Source organism: Heloderma suspectum, chromosome 7 (assembly GCF_057233095.1).
Source record: "Heloderma suspectum isolate Gila_16-S chromosome 7, 16-S_ref, whole genome shotgun sequence".
Lineage (NCBI taxonomy): Eukaryota > Metazoa > Chordata > Lepidosauria > Squamata > Helodermatidae > Heloderma > Heloderma suspectum.
In genome coordinates, this window is record NC_139464.1 from 119,850,724 (window position 1) to 119,870,339 (window position 19,616).

Below are 19,616 nucleotides of genomic sequence, written 5' to 3' on the forward strand. Positions count from 1 at the left end.
ATATGCAAATGAATTGCTATACACGAAGCTCACAATGTAAAAAGAAGTCATCTGCAAGCAAGGTTCCATCTATCAAGAATTCTGAAGGCTTCCCCAGAAACAAGCAGAGTTGTTTATTTCTGCTCATCTTCTGTCCTCTTTAGCAGCTAATTTTCCCTCGAGGTTCAGAGGGGGAGTAAGGAAAATGTGGTGCTAAAGGAGAGCGATGATAAGCAGGGATAAACAACTCTGCCTGCTTCTGGAGAAGCTGTCAGAATTCTCAACCAAGTGTGCCTTGTACATGCCTCCTTCGGATGTAACGGATGTAATGTGGAACCATACTCTGATTCATTCAGTACAGGCAGGGTCCAATTATCTGTTGTTAGAAGAATCAAAAGCGAAGCAAAAGTGCAAAACAAAAAAACAGCTTCATCACAGATTAGGTGCGTACGAAAACAAAAGCAAGGTAAGTGTGTGTGTGTGTGTGTCTGTATATACGCACGCACGCACATGCATGCACACACACAGATTTGGAATTGTTAAAAAAACAAAAGTATTTGGATGACATCGTAATATATTCTGGTACAAACCTAGACATCATAGTAAGAAGCAGAGACATCACCTTGCCAACAAAGGTCTGTATAATCAAAGCTATGGTTTTCCCAGTAGTAACGTGTGGCTGTGAGAGCTGGACTATAAGGAAGGCTGAGCGCCGAAGAATTGATGCTTTCGAACTGTGGTGCTGGAGAAGACTCTTACGAGTCCCCTGGACTGCAAGGAGGTCAAATCAGTCCATCCTAAAGGAAATCAACCCTGAGTGCTCATTGGAAGGACAGATACTGAAGCTGAAGCTGAAATATTTTGGCCACCTAATGTGAAGAGAAAACTCCCTGGAATATAGGGGTGCACAAAAGCCACTTACCTGGTCTCGCAGCTTGCTTCGTGGTGGGGGGGAGGCGCTTCGCTGCTCCCCCCGAAGTTCAGGCTGGGGGGGGAGGCTTCCCGCCTCGCCCGGCCGAAATTCAGGCCGGGGGGCAGGCTTCCGCCTCGCCCGGCCAAAATTCAGGCCGGGGAGGAGGCACCTCGCCTCGCCCGGCCGCGAAATAAAAAGTAAAAAAAAACACAAAAAAACGCCCCCGTGATAGGCTACGTGACGATTTACGTAGCCTATCACGGCTAGATCTGCAAAGTCAGCCGTGATAGGCTACGTTAATCGTCACGTAGCCTATCACGGGTGACTTAAAAAAAAAAAAAAGCGCGTACGCAAATGGCGGCCCCCATAGGGAGCCGCCATTCGCGTTCCTTATTTGGTCGCTGTAGTCTACGTAAATCTTTACGTAGACTACGGCGAAAATAAGGGCAACGCAAATAGCATTGCCCTTATTTTCGCCGTACTACAGCGACCAAATAAGGAACGCGAATGGCGGCTCCCTATGGGGGCTGCCATTAGCCGTACGCGCTTTATTATTATTATTTTTAAGTCACCTGTGATAGGCTACGTGACGATTTACGTAGCCTATCACGGCTGACTTTGCAGATCTAGCCATGATAGGCTACGTAATCATCACGTAGCCTATCTTGGGGGCGTTTTTTTTTTTTTTACTTTTATTGGAATGGCGGCGGCGGCAGCCGGTCGAAAGACCGGCTGCCGCCCCCGCCCCTGCCGAAGACCTGCCGAACCGCCGCCGGGACCCTCCGCCGGGAGGGACATTCGGGAAGTGTAAGTCCCATCCCGGGGGGGGGGGCGGGGGGGCGGAGAATTTCTCCCTGAAACTACTTCAGGGGGCCGAATACGTTAGGACTCGGCCCCCCGAAGTTTCGGGGAGAAATTCTCCCCCGTCCCTACCTGGAAAAGACCCTGATGCTGGGAAAGATTGAAGGCAAAAGGAGAAGGAGACGGCAGGGGATGAGATGGCTAGATAGCATCACCGATGCAATGAATATGGTCTTGAGCACACTCTGGGAGAGAGCGGAGTACAGGAAGGCCTGGCATGCTACGGTCCACGAGGTCACAAAGAGTTGGACACGACTGAACGACTGAACAACAACACCCCCCATGTTTTAGCAATACCACATGGCCTAGGAGGACTGAAACAATCTCTGACACAACCGTGACCGCTGGGAGCGGTCACAACAGTTCCTCCCTCCACCAGTTACAGCAGTGCTGGAAATTGTTAGAGATCCACTATTACAGCATAGGATATCTGCTTTCCAGTTGCACTCATTATGAAGATTATGGGCATTAATCTGGCTGCAATGCCCCTGAAGCCTCATGTGCTGTAAGCTCTTACAATCAACCTATTTCATCTATTTGTTGTACTGTCCTTTTAACAACAGTTAGATTGGAGAGGGATAATTATTAAAGACAACTGTTCAGCAAAGGGCAGGTGGGTAATGGATAGGCTGAGCCAAGGGTCACAGCAGGCAGAGCCAAGGCAGCGACCCATTGCACAGAAAAGGGAAACTGAGGCAACAACTCTAAGATCACGCCTGCAAAGTGGGGCGGGGAGAGCAACACACAGGCCCGAGAGCCAACTACGGCCATATATGGGAATGAGGCAGAGCAGTCCTTCCGGATGCCCTGCCTCATTGTCTGAGTCTGCAGATGATGAAAATACCCACCTGGGCATGCAATAGCCTAACTAGGAGAACAGAGAAGGAACAAGAATGGAGGAAGGAAGACTGAGAAGCAAGTACAGCAGTATGCATACCGTGCTACAAAAGGACAGGGACAGGGAGCACAAAGCAATTGACTTGCTGTGTGTGTGTGTGTTTGGGTGTGTATGTCTAGGGATGGGAGAACTCTGGCAGGTCAACCCCCGTTCTTAATAAGAAATCACTTCTGAACTTATGCGTAAAGAATCTTTTTCCCTCCAAAAGATGGAAGGAAAGCAAAGGAAGCAAGCAAACAAACACCAAGGCCTCGTTCAGATGTAATGGACTCAGTCAGATGCAACCCTAAACTATAGTTTAGCCTTGGGCTCTCACATTCCCCCTTTCTTCTTCAACTGCAAGAAGTTCAGAAGCTTTTGCTTCTCTTTGAGATTAACTGCAGCTTGTCATATTTTTCAAACCAGTACAAACTGTGGTTAATTAACTTTGGTTTGCTGAAAGAAGCCAGATTCACACCATAGTTCTGAAGCTAACTTGTTTCAACAAACCATACTTAAGATTCACCAGAATTTAGGATTTGTGTTGTTGTTGTTGTTGTTCAGTCGTGTCCGACTCTTCGTGACCCCATGGACCATAGCACGCCAGGCCTTCCTGTCCTGCGCACTCTCCCGGAGCGTGCTCAAGTTCATATTCATTGCATCCGTGATGCTATCTAGCCATCTCATCCTCTGCCGTCCCCTTCTCCTTTTGCCTTCAGTCTTTCCCAGCATCAGGGTCTTTTCCAGGGAGTTTTCTCTTCGCATTAGGTGGCCAAAATACTGGAGCTTCAGCTTCATTATCTGTCCTTCCAATGAGCACTCAGGGTTGATTTCCTTTAGGATGGACTGATTTGACCTCCTTGCAGTCCAGGGCACTCGTAAGAGTCTTCTCCAGCACCACAGTTCGAAAGCATCAATTCTTCGGCGCTCAACCTTCCTTATAGTCCAGCTCTCACAGCCATACATTACTACTGGGAAAACCATAGCTTTGATTAGACGGACCTTTGTCGGCAAGGTGATGTCTCTGCTTCTTACTATGCTGTCTAGGTTGGCCATAGCTTTCCTCCCAAGGAGCAAGCGTCTTTTAATTTCATGGATACAGTCACCGTCTGCGGTGATCTTGGAACCCAAGAAAGTAAAATCTGTCACTGCTTCCATTTCTTCCCCTTCTATATGCCAGGAAGTGATGGGGCCAGATGCCATGATCTTCGTTTTTTTAATGTTGAGTTTCAAACCAGCTTTTGCACTCTCCTCTTTCACCCTCAACAAGAGGCTCTTGAGATCCTCTTCGCTTTCTGCCATTAGGGTGGTATCGTCTGCATATCGGAGGTTGTTGATAATTCTCCCAGCAGTCTTAATTCCGACCTCTGATTCATCCAACCCGGCATTTCTCATGATGTACTCTGCATATAAGTTAAATAAGCAGGGTGACAATATGCAGCCTTGTCGTACTCCTTTCCCAATTTTGAACCAATCGGTTGTTCCATGTCTGGTTCTGACTGTTGCTTCTTGACCCTCGTACAGGTTTCTCAGGAGACAGGTAAGGTGGTCTGGTACTCCCATCACTTTAAGAATTTGCCACAGTTTGTTGTGATCCACACAATCAAAGGCTTTAGCGTAGTCAATGAAGCAGAAATAGACGTTTTTCTGGAATTCTCTTGCTTTCTCCATGATGCAGCGAATGTTGGCGATTTGATCTCTAGTTCCTCTGCCTCTTCGAAACCCAGCTTGTACTTCCAGTAGTTCTCGGTTCGCATACTGCTGAAGCCTAGCTTGTAGGATTTGGAGCATCACCTTGCTGGCATGTGGAATGAGCGCAATTGTGCGGTAGTTTGAACACTCTTTGCCGTTGCCCTTCTTTGGAATTGGAATGTAAACTGACCTTTTCCAGTCTTGTGGCCACTGTTGAGTGTTCCAGATTTGTTGGCATATTGAATGCAGCACTTTAACAGCATCATCTTTTAGGATTTTAAATAGCTCGGCTGGAATACTGTCATCTCCGCTAGCTTTGTTGTTACTAATGCTTCCTAAGGCCCACTTGACTTCACTCTCTAGGATGTCCGGCTCAAGTTCAGTGACCGCACTATCATGGCTATCAGGGACATTCAGATCTTTCCTGTATAGTTCTTCTGTGTATTCTTTCCACCTCTTCTTAATCTCATCTGCTTCTGTTAGGTCCCTGCCTTCTTTGTCCTTGATCATGCCCGTCTTTGCACAAAACGTTCCCTTGAGATCTCCAATTTTCTTGAAGAGATCTCTAGTCTTTCCCATTCTGTTGTTTTCCTCGATTTCTTTGCATTGTTCATTTAAGAAGGCCTTCTTGTCTCTCCTTGCTATTCTCTGGAACTCTGCATTCAGTTGGGTATATCTTCCCCTTTCTCCCTTGCTTTTTGCTTCCCTTCTTTTGTGAGCTACTTGTAAAGCCTCATCAGACAGCCACTTTGCTTTCTTGCATTTCTTTTTCTTTGGGATGGATTTCGTTGCTGCCTCCTGAACAATGTTACGGACCTCCATCCATAGTTCCTCAGGCACTCTGTCTATCAGGTCTAATCCCTGAAATCTATTCCTCACCTCCACTGTATATTCATCAGGGATATGATTTAGGTCATACCTGAACGGTTTAGTGGTTTTCCCGACGTTCTTCAATTTAAGCCGAAATTTTGCAAGAAGCAGCTCATGATCTGAGCCACAGTCAGCTCCAGGTCTTGTTTTTACTGACTGTATGGAGCTTCTCCATCTTTGGCTGCAAAGGACATAATCAATCTGATTTCGATATTGACCATCTGGTGAAGTCCATGTGTAGAGTCACCTCTTGTGCTGTTGGAAAAGAGTGTTTGCTATGATCAGCATGTTCTCTTGGCAAAACTCTATTAGCTTTTGTCCTGCTTCATTTTGTACACCAAGGCCATGCCTGCCTGTTATCCCGGTGATTTCTTGACTTCCTACTTTAGCATTCCAATCCCCTATGATGAAGAGGACGTCTTTTTTTGGTGTTAGTTCTAGAAGGTGTTGTAGGTCTTCATAGAACCGATCAACCTCAGCTTCTTCGGCCTCAGTGGTTGGGGCATAGACTTGAATTACTGTGATGTTGAATGGTTTGCCTTGGATTCGTACTGAGATCATTCTATCGTTTTTAAGATTGTACCCCAGTACTGCTTTTCCCACCCTTTTGTTGACTGTGAGTGCTACTCCATTTCTTCTAAGGGATTCTTGCCCACAATAGTAGATATGATAGTCACCTGAATTAGATTCGCCCATGCCTGTCCATTTTAGTTCGCTGATTCCCAAGATGTCGATGTTCAATCTTGCCATCTCATGTTTGACCACCTCCAGCTTACCTTGATTCATTGATCTGACATTCCAGGTTCCTAAACAATATTGTTCTTTACAGCATCGGATTTTCTTTTCACCACCAGACACATCCACAGCTGAGTGTCCTTTCGGCTTTGGCCCAGCCGCTTCACTCTTTCTGGCGCTACTTGGAAATACCCTCTGCTCTTCCTCAGTAACATATTGGACACCTTCCGACCTGAGGGGCTCATCTTCCGGCGTCATCTCTTTTAGCCTTGTGATACATTCCATGGGGTTTTCTTGGCAAGAATACTGGAGTGGGTTGCCATTTCCTTCTCCAGTGGACCACATTTTGTCAGAACTCTCTGCCATGACCTGTCCGTCTTGGGTGGCCCTGCACGGCATAGCTTATGGCTTCATTGAGTTACGCAAGCCCCTTCGCCACAACAAGGCAGTGATCCATGAAGGGGCGTACATTTAGGATTTGTACAACATGCTAAAGTGCAGCTAATCCAAAACGGAACTGGAAGCTTCTGATTTCCTTCTTGCAGTTGTGCCAGAGGAGGAGAAGCGAGCGAGCTCAAGGCTCAAACAGGCTTGCTCTTGTAATGCTGAACCATGGCTTAGCGTTATGTCCAAACACAGCTAATGAGAAACCATGGTTTGCCACTATGTGAATGAGTCTGCACAAGCCTTGGGCTTGCACTTTCCCTCTCCTCCTCTTCCACATGCTAGAGGAGGAGATCAGAAGCATCTACTTTAGATTTTAAACCAGCCATGGTTCACCATGACTGTGGTTTGTTTAAACTAGGGGTGGGCAACTTCTTGCCTACCACATGAGCTGAACTGCAACTCCCATCATCCCTCATCACTTGACTAGGGCTGATGGGAGTTGCAGTCCAACAACATCTGGAGGACCACAAACTGCCAACCATGGTTTAAACTATGGTTTCCAAACAAGCTAGGAACTGAAACGAAGGGTTGATTCTGGCTTTTTCTCACTAACCATAGTTTAAACAAACCACAGTTCCCAGAGTTCAGCCCTCATGGTGAATCATGTTTCGTTTCACAAGGAGAAGTTTTTCCTCCTCTGATGAATGATGGAGAAGAAAAGGGGAGAGGGACTATGCAAGCTCAAGGCTTATTCAAGCTCATTCACATGCTGGCAAACCATGGTTTCCCAACAGGTCTGAACTGGGCCAATGTGAGATGCAAGTCAAGATTAGCACTTTATGACTAGAACCCTGTGAAATCTACTATGGATTCACTGGTTTCCTGATCTCATTTGAGATAATGGATGGGCTTTGAGACCAAAATGGCCCCAAGGCATCTTCAAAGTAATACATTTTTTGTATTGACAGTTCTAGTTCAATTGGACAAATGGGTGTACTTTCACATGCAACGCGCAAAATAAAATATTTAGTGGGAAAAACTGCTCCGTTTCTCAGAGTAAAATCATGTACATTTTCTCACTGATAAAGGGCAAATACTGTGGATGACAGTGTTGAAGGACGCACATAGGATAGGTATTATTCTAGAACTAGTTGTTAAAAGGTAACAGAAGCGATAAGAGTATGAATTAGCACACTGGAAGCAGAAAAGAGAATATCAGTATGTGTGTATACCTGCTTTTGAACTGTGTACATGAGCTTTCAAAAAAAGAGATTTTAAAAATCAAATCAACTTACCGCTAGGCAAGGGACTGGAGCAGAGGAATAAGACAGAACAATGATCTAGGATTACTGTCGTTTGCAATCAAAAGAGCCAAAGGACAGTTTCAGTTTACCACTTAAAGAAATGGAGGACTGATTCAGACAATAATCCCCAGTGTGTGATGGGAAGGGGGCTTCATGACTGAGCACACACACGACAACATAAAGGGAGACCCATGTAAGCTATGGCATCTGCACATAGTGGCAGATAGCCAACATCTGTGAGCCCCCAGCCACAGTGACCAGTTACGTTTTACTAATAACTTTACGAACTTATTTCAAGACTGGGCAAGTGACACTTTTAACGGATAAGAACAAGTCAGTGGAACTCAGCCTTAAAAGCACTTGTCTGCTTTTTGAGTTGAATTCGGTTCTGCTGTGGCATTCATGACCTTTTGTTTGAACAAATGAATGGAAGCTTCTGTGACATTATAAAGTGTTGTACTTTCTTCATATCAATAAGTTGCTAAAATGCAAATGTAATTAATTAAAGGGAAGATGATCAACTAAGAGCGCTTTACTTGACTGACAGCCCTTATCTGCACATGCAGTTCAAGGAGTTATAGCAAAATGGGTGATTGACACAGGTTATCCATCTAATTGTACCATTAGGAATGTCCTTGGAAAAATTAAATGGAATTCTCTCTGCTAATGGGATGACTTCCAAAAAGTCTCCACAAGGGCACAAAATGTTATACATACCTGAATCATTTTATGTCATACAGGAAGGATGGGCAGTCTCTTCCCATTTCCACCAAGAATTTTAGTTCCGGTTATTTATCATTTACGGGTTGCATGACCGCAAACTAAAGTCCATCTGGAACATTATGAAGAATTAAGAGTCATGTCACTATGTCTTGGGTGGAAAGCTCCCCCACCTCCAGCAACAGCTACTGAACAAAACTTGTCTGGTGTGACATCTCAGAAGGTTAGAGACTGGCCATGTTTATAAGATCAAGCCCTGCCTTACTTAGCCAGGGGATGCTCGAGCGCCATACATCTCCACACAGCCTCTTCGCAGCAGTTTCACTCCTCCTTTTGCACAAGCAGCAAAACAAACTAGAAAGCCACAGTTAACCAAAGCTTCCTGTTATGTGCAAACTGGGAACTATGATTAACAGCTCCTCAAAAGCCATTAACCATTGATCCTGACTTCCTTGTTCGTATGAAGGGAAGAACAAAGCAGCAGCAAAGGGGTTGCTTGTGGGTGCATGGAGTCATATTATATTATATTTATTTTATTTAAAGCATATCTTATTTAAACCAAAAGGCTCCCAGAGCTGCGTATAAAGATCAGAACTAAGACAGTCCCTGCCCACAGGGTTACAATCTAAAAGTCACAGCACAAAAGGAAAATGGATTGGAAGGGAGGAGGAAAAAAGCAAACTCAGGCACTAGATTCTTAGTTACAGAATTCACCTCTCAGTTTATAATATCTCTTGAGCAGGAAGTCACCAAAAAAAAATCTCACACACTATTCCCTTTGCCTCCTAAAATACAAATGACTAGCACAGGTATGTGTCAGGTGGCATAGTAACTTTTATTGTTGGCTAATAATACCTTTTGGGGACTTATTTGCAAGGGAAATAATTAGAATTGGACACAATAGTTATAGACAATTCAACCAGCACCTAGCTAGGCCTACACATCACCTAAACTGAACATCACCCATCCCAGCTCCCTGTACCCTGTCCCTTCTATGGACTTCCACCCGGGTCTAACTCCAAAGTGCGGTTAAAAACAAACCACCCCCACCACCCCACTCCTGTTCCTTAACAGCACCCTAACACACTGAAATCTAGCAGGCAAAGCTTCTCCTCCTTTGGTAAGTGGCTGGAAAAAGTTTCACCTGGTCAATTTCCCTGCATCAGTCTGATGTTAAGGAACCAATGGAAGAGGAAACACCTAAGCCAGGTACAGTTGAAATGTGCAGTTTACTAGGCCCAACACATTTCAAATGAAGACTTTTCATTAGGGAACTATAAAAAATAAAATCCTATATTCATCTGAGTAATTTCTTCGATAGAACTTTTTTTAAGTCATCAAATTATCATAAATATAAACAATGATAAACCCATGGAATGGGGGCAAACCTCATAAAAAAAAAAGGTTTCACATAGTGCAATCCTAAGTATGTTTACTCAAAAGTAAATCTCACCATGTGCCATGGAGTTTACTCATGAGTAAGTGTGCACAAGATAGCAACCTAAACATATCATAACTAGAACTTTATGTTACGGAGTCCTGCAACAAAATGTTGCAGTGTAGTACCACAGCCCTTGGCTGAGGGGGTTGAAAAATAAGAGTTAGCATCAAAGGTGGGAGACCCCGCTCCAACATAGGTTTTACTCCATGTGAAATTTTTTTAAAAAATGTTCTTGAACATTTCAAAGGCAACTAGTCTGCTCTGCATGCAAGTCAATGGAGAGTAAGTAAGAGAGATGCCAATGTTAAATTCCACATCGAATATTTTCCCCAATAGCTCATCTCTTCCTGGGAGAAGCTGTGTCAGGCACTCAAAAGCTTAATTACCCATCCCTCTGCCAGCCCAGGGTGTCACTCTCCACTTGAATAGCTAATGAAACTTTCCAGCCAGCTGACCACAGCACAGCTGGGGCTTAAAGTGGCCATGTCACATCCACGTCTAAATGAGTAAGAAGGCACGGCGAAGAACACTAACAGGATGTTAACATCATTTTTCATCTACACTTTGCTAGAAGGAAGGCTTGTTGGCTTCTACCTGAAAGCCAAGTATCTTTTGTAATGTAAATCAACATTTTAATTGGTTTTATATTTGAATGCAATTATGTTCTGAAAAGGAATTCTGTGCAAATACCTTTATGCTGACTTGTCTAACGGTTTCCTTAGCAAATTTGTTACATTTAGAAATCCAACAGATATTTTTTTTCTTAAGTGCCATTATTACTGCAAGGGCCACGCTAACGCTCCAGATCTCAAGCCCACTCAAGGCTGATTAACTTTGACTCTTTTGGAGTGGCTGGCAAGATGTCGATGGCTGGACAACCCAGAAGCACTACATTCACTGCAAAGTGGCTAAGAGCATTTTCATACATGATATGTAAATTGCTTTTGTGCCTCTCGTCATGCCATTTGTATGCATGCATGAATGTTACATGCAGGGCAATTTCCAGAAGTTAGTCTATTGCAGCAAAAACAAAAGAGTCTTGTGGCACCTTAAAGACTAACACATTTATTCTGGCATAAGCTTTTGTGGACTATAGTCACTTCATCAGATGCATAGTGTTACTAAGAGTTTCAGGTATATATCCGGTACATATTGGCTGGTGGGTGAGCGGGCAGGTGAGCGGAGATTGCAGGAAACCGAACCATTTGTTTTAACAGACCGTACATTCTAGCCAATGTTGGGTTCATGTCAGACTTATATATAGCCATTCACCTATGGCGAGTCATAAACCATTCCAGGTAACTAGGCAGGGAAGTTTTTATAGATTGGAAGAGAATTAGATGGGGTGGGAGGTTGTTTGTTTCTGAACCAAAGTGCACCATAAATGACAAAGATATGTGTGGGAAAGCAAGCAAGCTGTGAAAAATGTTTAGGTAGTAGCTAGTAGCGTCTTCAAACTTATTTGCAAGTTTGGCTTGCATTCGCATTAGTCCTCCAATTCTTCTAAATGTAGCTACAGACTCTCAAAATGCAAAAAAAGACCAAAAAAAGAAGACATGCATGTGAAAAACCTGGAAATGAGTCATTGTTCACCAATCTCAGAACACTATACAGCCACTATGTGCCATTTTTGACAGCCCTCCAGATTTTTGGACTACAATTCCCATCACCCCTAGTCAGCATGGCCACTGGTGAGGGATTATGGGCACTGTACTCCAAAACATCTGGAGGGCAATGCTAGATGGGGAATGCTGAGAGTCATAGGACTTTTTCTATCTAAACATGCATAGGATTTCACCCTTCAGAGCACACTCGGAGAGATGTTTGTTTGAAAGCAGCCTTTTGTCATAATGAAGGCACATTCAAAGATGTGAGTGAATGCACTGCACTACTCAGGAGGAAGGTCTCTTGGGCCAAAATTACATGTGCATTTTAGAAGTGCTTTAAAATAGCTCAGGACTCTCCCCTTGCTTCTGTTAGTGTGCATTATATCACCATTAAGTACAAGTTATCCTTTGCATCCAGCTAGTGTAGGGAGAAGACACTTCCTCATCTTACCTGCCTGTACCAGATCCTGGCCCATCCTGCCCTACAGATGCACTCCCATAGGCAGTTTTCCTTCTAGCCTACCCCACAACCATTTATTTCACCCTCCCTGCTCTCCAGAGAAATTGACTAGGGCAAGGGAAAGCAGTCAGTTTCACTGGAGAACAAAGAAGGGTGGTCATGAAGGGAATCTGCATCAGTTAAACTTCTGCACTGGAAGGAGAGCTTAAAATGTGATAAAAGCACCAGTCCCAAAGGGATACAGCTCTATGGAAAAACAGCGAGGGAAGGGCTAAAGGTGGACTTCAGATAGAACACATCTGTTCACAGATGATACAAAAATGCACAGGAACGACATTTTGTTGTAAATCCCCCTTCCTGCATGGGGATTCTCATCAATTAAAAACCCTGATGCAAGCACCCTGAAGGCTGTATCTCTTTCACACATGAACATTGACAGCAGGGTAAAGGCTCCACAGCATTCTGAGTGGCAACATGTGAAATCTCTCTTGGTGAGTAACTCCTTACTTCTAGTTCAATGACTTGACCACATACTATAACAAGCATATCCAGAGGTAACAGTAGGGCACTGCCTTTATAAAGCAACAAATAACATGTCATAAAGCAGTGAGTACGCAATGCTTTATGCGTACTCTTTCTCTCTCCCCTAGCCTTATTTAGTTAAACATCTAGCCTGAAGAAGTTTTCAGAACCTCAGAAGTTGGGGGTGGGTGGGCCCTTTGCATACATATAACCAGGTGTCCCTGCTGTTCCTTGATTCCAACGTACAACTCATTTTTAACCAAGAGTCTTGTGACACCTTAAAGACCAGCAAATTTATTATGGCATAAGCTTTCGTGGTGTATAGGCTGCTTCATCAGATGCAGCTAAATTTTAGTGACCTGAACAAATGACTAACACGAAACCGTGACATTTAAAATCTCTCTTCTCAAGTTTGCGCAAGATCACTAACAACGGAACACATTTTGATTTAACTCATTAAAATAAAAATGTATACAATATACAGTGCTGGAAGGTCCAGCACTTTTCCTCTCGGAGCACAGATTCCAGAAAAACAGATCCCTTGAAGGGACCAGTGTGTTGTGGGTGGGTGTTACTTTTACGCCAAATAATAATGGTAGCCCATTCATCTGGGTGCCTATAAATACCTAGCTGGAGTTGAACGATAACCAGAACAATCTTAGGGGTCACATTGTCATGGAAACAAGTCTCCACTAATGAGCTCTCCAAGACACCAGTGATTAAGAATGGCAAACATTGACTCATACCGCAAATGTGCACGGAGCAGTCAAAAAGGTAGAGGTTGCCATATTGAAAACAAGAACCCCCCCCAAAAAACAACATGCCTGCCATTAGCTCCCCTCTTTCTTTTTTGGTTTCTTGAGCTCCCCCTCAACCCCCATCCCCAAGGCTTCATTTCATGCAATAAACTGACACACACACATTTCCTAGTTTCATTTGAGAGCTGGAAAACTCTCAGCGCAGAACAAGTCTTGTCGAGGTCCTTCCACTTCTTTCTACACAGCAGATCCAGCTCAGATTATGGTAATGCTGCCAGACTTCTTCTCAGGAAGAAAACAGACCCGGTCTGGGAGATCCAGAATCAGCTGGTCTCTTGACACTTTTTTTTTTTTTTTTTACCTACAAGGGAGCTGTGGAAATGGAAGGCTCCAATTTCATCAGAGCGGTGGCACTGGGCGGCGGGGGAGTGTTCAATGTGCCGTCCCCCCCCATATAAATCATCCCCTTGAAGCAGTGGAGGCCAGTGGCGAATCCACTCCAGGTTTCAGTCAGAACTCTAAAGGAGCTATCCAAGGTTCTCACTGGCTCTGACTGAAGCCCAGAGCAGATTCACCGCCCCACTGGCATCACGGCCACCAGCCTCCATTGCCTTGAAGCTACTATTAGCCCTGCTGCATAAAAGAGCATGTTTTCCACTGTAGGGCTAACAGCAACTCTGGTGTGTGTGTGGAAGGGATTTAGATTGGGGAAAAATGTATGGCAGAAAGCACTGAACCCCCCAGTGCTTCTACTGCGATCAGATTTTGGAGACTTCACAACCGCTTATAGGTAAACACGAAAACCCCCAGGAGCTCTGATCGCAGATCTCCCATGTAGCAGAGCATTGGGGGGGGGGGGATGGATCTGGTTCCTTAAACACCGGAATTAAAGCATGTCCAAATTCAACTCTTCTTTGGAATTAGCAATTAAGTGAAACCACCAAGAAAGGAAATTCATCACCCACCACTGAGCTAGCAAATTTGCTGTCTCAGGGTGAATGCGCTCATGTCACGGCCATCTGCAAGGCTAAGTCACGGAATGCTCCAGAAGGAAGAAAGGGAGACGAGCACATGATAGCATCGCCCTAGTTATGAAGGCGTGGTGATCATCTGGTAGGGAGAATACTGGAGTTGGGTTGGCAAGCCCAGGTTCAGATCTTTGCTTAGCCCAAAAGCTCACTGGAAGCATCCTGTGTATGTTTACTTAAAAGTAAGTCCCACGGTGTTCAACAGTGCTTAGTCCCTAATAAGTCTATTTACGATTGCCGCCTGGGTGGCTACGATCTCTCAGCCTAACCTACTCCGCAGCGATGTTGTGAAAAGTGAGATAACTCGATGTATGCTTCCCCGAGGTTCTTGGAAACCACAGCCCATGACCTTCCTATTCCTCACTTCTCCAGCCAGCTGCAGGTCAAACTAGAGACGACTTGGGAATTTGGTTTTGGAGCTTCAACATCGTGTGTGTGTGTGTGTGTGTGTGTGTGTGAGAGAGAGAGAGAGAGAGAGAGAGAGAGAGAGAGAAGGGGAGACTACGACTCCCATCATCCCCCAGCCAGCATGGCTGGTGCTCTCCAGATGGGTTGGACTTGGACTGGGGAGGCCAGGGATCTAGTCTCCATTTTGCCATGAAGATCACTGGGTGACTATGGACCAGTCATATGGACTTTCAGCATAACCTACCTAACAGGGTTGTTGAGAGGATAAATGGAGAGGACGAGGCTCATGTACGCTGCCTTGGGCTCCTTGGAGGAAAGGTGGGATATAAACATCATATGTAGCAAGTAAACATCATCCTGCGAGCAGCATGGCTGGTGCCCTCCAGATGTATTGGACTAGAGCTCCCATTATCCTCCCAGCCAGCACAGCTGCTGTCCTCCAGGCAGCTGGCTGGAGGAAAGTGGGATTTGTAGTGGAGGAGACTGCTTTATGTCAGGCATGCCTAAACATTGATCTCCCACACCTTGTCTACTTGGAGTTCCCTTTCCTGACTTTTATATACCACTCCCCAACTGCCTTTCTTTCTGCCAGACGCTTCCCCAAACAGTCACTGTCCCCCTTAAAGAATAAAAGAAAAGGAAACAAAAACCCTGCCAGCTACCTCTCTCACCTCTCTAAAACTGTTGTATTCAACAAACCAGAGGGCTGGGGTGGCAGGGAAGATTGCTTTGAAAATAAAACCCAGCAGTCTTTCTTGGAGTGTTTTAGGCACATATCCCTTCCACGTCGATGTCTCCACATATATTTTCATCTAAAAAATAAGGTTCATTTGTTTATGAGTAGGAAAATGGACAAAAGCCAGTTTTTAAAAAAATGTATTATTGTGATGATGAGGTTTCATGCAATTTACGGTGCAATCCTATGCAAGTTTATGCAATCCTATGCAAGTTTATGCAATCCTATGCAAGTTTAGACAGTACAACCCCCAGCATGACCCAGCCACCTTTTTTTGTCTAAACATACATAGGATTGCACCCTTAGGGCACAATCCTATGCAAGTTTAGATGGGGGGGGGCGCCTACAACTCCCAGCATGCCCCATTAAGAGTGCAATCCTGTTTATGTCTTATCAGAAATAAGTCCCGTTGAGTTCAATAAGTCCCGTTGAGTAAATAAATAAGTCCCGTTGAGTTCAATAAATAAATAAATAAGTAAATAAATAAATAAGTAAATAAATAAGTAATAAATAAAAATAAATAAATAATAATAAATAAATAATAAATAAGTAAATAAATAAGTCCCGTTGAGTTCAATAAGTCCCGTTGAGTTCCCGTTGAGTTCAACACTCTTAGACAGTACAACCCCCAGCATGACCCAGCCACCTTTTTTTGTCTAAACATGCTTTTTTTTTTTTTGTCTAAACATGCATAGGATTGCACCCTTAGGGCACAATCCTATGCAAGTTTAGATGGGGGGGGGGCGCCTACAACTCCCAGCATGCTCCCAGCATGCCCCATTAAGAGTGCAATCCTGTTTATGTCTTATCAGAAATAAGTCCCGTTGAGTTCAATGGAACTAACTCCCACGTAAGTGTGTATAGGATAGCAGCTTAAGGGCACAATCCTATGCATGTTTAGACAGAAAAACACCCTACAAGAGTTGTAGGACTTTTTCTCTCTTTCTAAGCGGGCATAGGACCGCACCCTTGAAGTGTTAGTAAAGAACACTACCTTTCTTCCCGCTAACCTTCTTCAAGAATATCGCAGCTGCTGCTCCCATGGACGTCCTTCACCCAAGTAGCCACAGGGATGCAGCCTGCCCAGAGATATCCCAGCCCCCTCCCCGGAATTGCCACGGGCCCCCTGACTTGTGGAGCCTTGAGGAAAAGCAACATTCTGCCTGGCCAACACAGGCGCAATCTTACACACCTCGACTCAGAATTAAGTCCCATCGTTTTTAATGGGGCCTACTCCCAAGTAAGTGCATACAGGATTACAGCCTAAGACAACCGTGACTTCTACAGCTGACGTCTCCAAAGCCTGGTTCCTTCCTCAACCACGCTGTGCATGTTTTTAACATTATTTTAGAATGCATTACAGCGGTATTCACGTTTAATGCAATTAAAATGACTTGACGTACGTTAGCTTCTTCCAGCTGTCAGAATCATAATCACAGAACAGTAGGGTGGGAAGGGGCCCGTAAGACCATCGAGTCCAACCCCCACACCTGTTCTGCATTGATCCGTATTTATCGCATCTATATCCCGCTTCCCCCCCCTCTTGCGAGGAACCCCAGGCGGCTCACACGACCGCCCTCCTCCGCATTTTATCCTCACAACAACAACCCTGCGAGGTCGGTTGAGCTGAGAGACGCGCCCGAGGTCCCCCAGTGAGCTTCCGCGGCCGAGTGGGGACTAGAGCCCGGGGCTCCCGGCTCCCGATCCGACACTCTCGCCGCTACACCGCACCGGCCTGCCCAGTTTCCGAGTCTGCGCCCCCGCCCGCCGGCCGTTCCGCAGCAACCCCGTTTCCGACGGCTGGCCCCGCCGCGCGCCCCGGCCAGTTCCACCCGGCGCGCCCCCCGGCCCGAGGGCTCCGCCCCCCGCCCCGGGGAGCGTCTTCGGCTCGGCGCCGCCTCCGGACCCCCGCGGGAAAAGCCGCCGGAGCGCCCCGCGCGCCCCTCCACCGGAGCGCGCGCGGGCTAAGAGCCGCTCCGGATTCCTCCCTCCGCGTCGCCTTCTCCTCCTCGCCAACCTTGCGGCGGCCTCCTCGAGGGGGATCCCGCACGCGGCCTCGGGGCAGCGGCCGGGAGGGGCGCGCCCTTCCCCGCGGAACCCCCGGGCTCGCCTCCGCGGAGAGGGGCGGCGCAGGCCTCTCGGGGCGCGCGGCGGGAGTGGCGCTGCTCCGGGGACGCCCCCGCGGCGCCGGGGGCCGCTCCCTGCGCGACCCCGCTCGAGCCCATCGGGGGGGGGGGGCGGCCCGGTCCTCTGCGCCCGGAGGGAGGCTGGGCGCCTGGAGCCGGCTGCTTCGCTTTCCGAAGTGGGGGCGCGGCGCAAACCCGCCGGGAAGCGCCAAGCGCGGGTGGGGGCGAAAAGGGGGCAGCGCAGGGCAGGGCGGAAGGAGGGCGGGATCGCGTCATCGGCGCCCGTTTGGGGGAGAGTTGCACCTGAGTAGTGGATGCGCCCCCCCCCCCCCCCGGCCCAGAGGGTGGCCGCCTCGGGAGAGCCGCACGGGCGGCGACAGAGCGAGGGAGGCCGCCCCGGCCCCGGGGAGGCCGCGCACGGAGCGGCGGCGTCTGGGCATCCGAGGGAGGGTGCACCGTGCAGCCCGGGCCTCGCCTCGAAAGCAGGTCCCACGGATCCCAGTGGGGCCGGCTCCCCAGGAGAAGCCCGCCGGCCCACGGACGCTCCCTCGGGGAGCGAGCCCGACGGCTCTTCGCCGGACTTCACTCCCGAGTGACCCCGCCGAGGTTCACACGGCGCGATCCTTCACAGGTTTACTCGGGAGCAAGGCCCGCCGGATCCAAGGGGGCTTCCTCTGAAGCAGGAGCGCTTCGGGAGCGCAGCCTTCGGGAAAAAGGGGGCGTCCCGCGTCTGGGGAGCCGCGCGCTCAGGGGGGCAGTGCGGCGCGTGGCGAGCTGGAGATCTCGGGGGTCCGCGGAGGGGAGACGCCGGAGAGAGTGGCGCGGATGGGACGAGACGGGAGCGAAGTGAGTGGACGGCCCGGCCGAGGAGCGGGGGCGGGGGGCGGGCTTCCCAGCGGCGGGGGCGCTGGAGACCCGTTCGGAGAAGCGGGCGGGAGGGCGGAGAAGGGAGGGCGCGGCGCCGCGCTTGCTCGGGAGCGGGTCCGGCCGAGCTCTGGCGGGACCGTCCCCAACTCCGCGCGCGCGATCGCCCAGCCTGGGAACGCCGCCGGGGCGCGCGGGGAGGCTCGCCGGGCTGCCCGGGGCTGGGGAAGCGGGGACGAGGCTTTGGAGAGGAGAGCGGCGGCGCGGGGAGGAAGCAGTCTCACGCACCTGAGCGGCGAGCGGATCCCCCGCGGGGAGACGCCGGCGGCGGCGGCGGCTGCAGGCAGAAGCGACATCGCCGCGGGCAAGCGCCGCCGGGACGCGCGCCCTCGCCGCCTTCCTCCCGGCGGCGGCGGCTTCTCAGCAGGCTCCCGGTCCTGGGGAGGCGGATCAGGCAGCGCAGCCAAAGGCTGCGCGCTTCTTCCCTCTCTCTCTGCCCCCCCCCGCCCCGTTTGCTCCGGATTGATGAGAAGGGGCGGGGAAAGACAGGCGGGCGGCGCCGAGGAGCGGGCGAGCTGGAGCCCGATCAGAGGTCAAGCCCGCCGCTGGCGCGCTGGAGAAGAGGCAGAGCTGGAGGGGGCGCGCCGCGGCGGCGGCATCTGGTGCCAAGCGCTTCCTCCATCTTCGGGGGGGGGGGGAGAAGGAGGGATCCCCCCCCCCATCCCGCGGAGGGAGACGGAGGGATCGCCCCCCCATCCCGGGGAGGGAGAAGGAGGGATCGCCCCCCCATCCCGCGGAGGGAGAAGGAGGGATCGCCCCCCCATCCCGGGGAGGGAGAAGGAGGGATCGCCCCCCCCCATCCCGGGGAGGGAGAAGGAGGGATCGCCCCCCCATCCCGCGGAGGGAGAAGGAGGGATCGCCCCCCCATCCCGCGGAGGGAGAAGGAGGGATCGCCCCCCCATCCCGGGGAGGGAGAAGGAGGGATCGCCCCCCCCCATCCCGGGGAGGGAGAAGGAGGGATCGCCCCCCCATCCCGCGGAGGGAGAAGGAGGGATCGCCCCCCCATCCCGCGGAGGGAGAAGGAGGGATCGCCCCCCCATCCCGCGGAGGGAGAAGGAGGGATCGCCCCCCCATCCCGCGGAGGGAGACGGAGGGATCGCCCCCCCCATCCCGCGGAGGGAGAAGGAGGGATCGCCCCCCCATCCCGCGGAGGGAGACGGAGGGATCGCCCCCCCCATCCCGGGGAGGTCCAAAGAGAAGTCATGGGGTCCCCCGCCAGCCCCGAAACAAACTAGGAAGTAAACTTGCTCGGTAGGTCCCGTCGAACT

At 49.0% G+C, this 19,616-nt stretch overlaps 1 protein-coding gene across 6 annotated transcripts in view; it reads right to left on the reverse strand.

The window, feature by feature from the left end:
- SHISAL1 (shisa like 1) overlaps positions 1 to 18,783 on the reverse strand; it is a 125,475-nt gene extending 106,692 nt beyond the window's left edge. For all 6 annotated transcript variants that reach the window (XR_014784500.1, XM_084811253.1, XM_084811251.1 and 3 more), the window contains exon 1: positions 18,577 to 18,783. The gene's annotated coding sequence lies outside the window, so the exon portion shown is untranslated. The remainder of the gene's footprint in view (positions 1 to 18,576) is intronic.
- Positions 18,784 to 19,616: the final 833 nt, after the last annotated feature.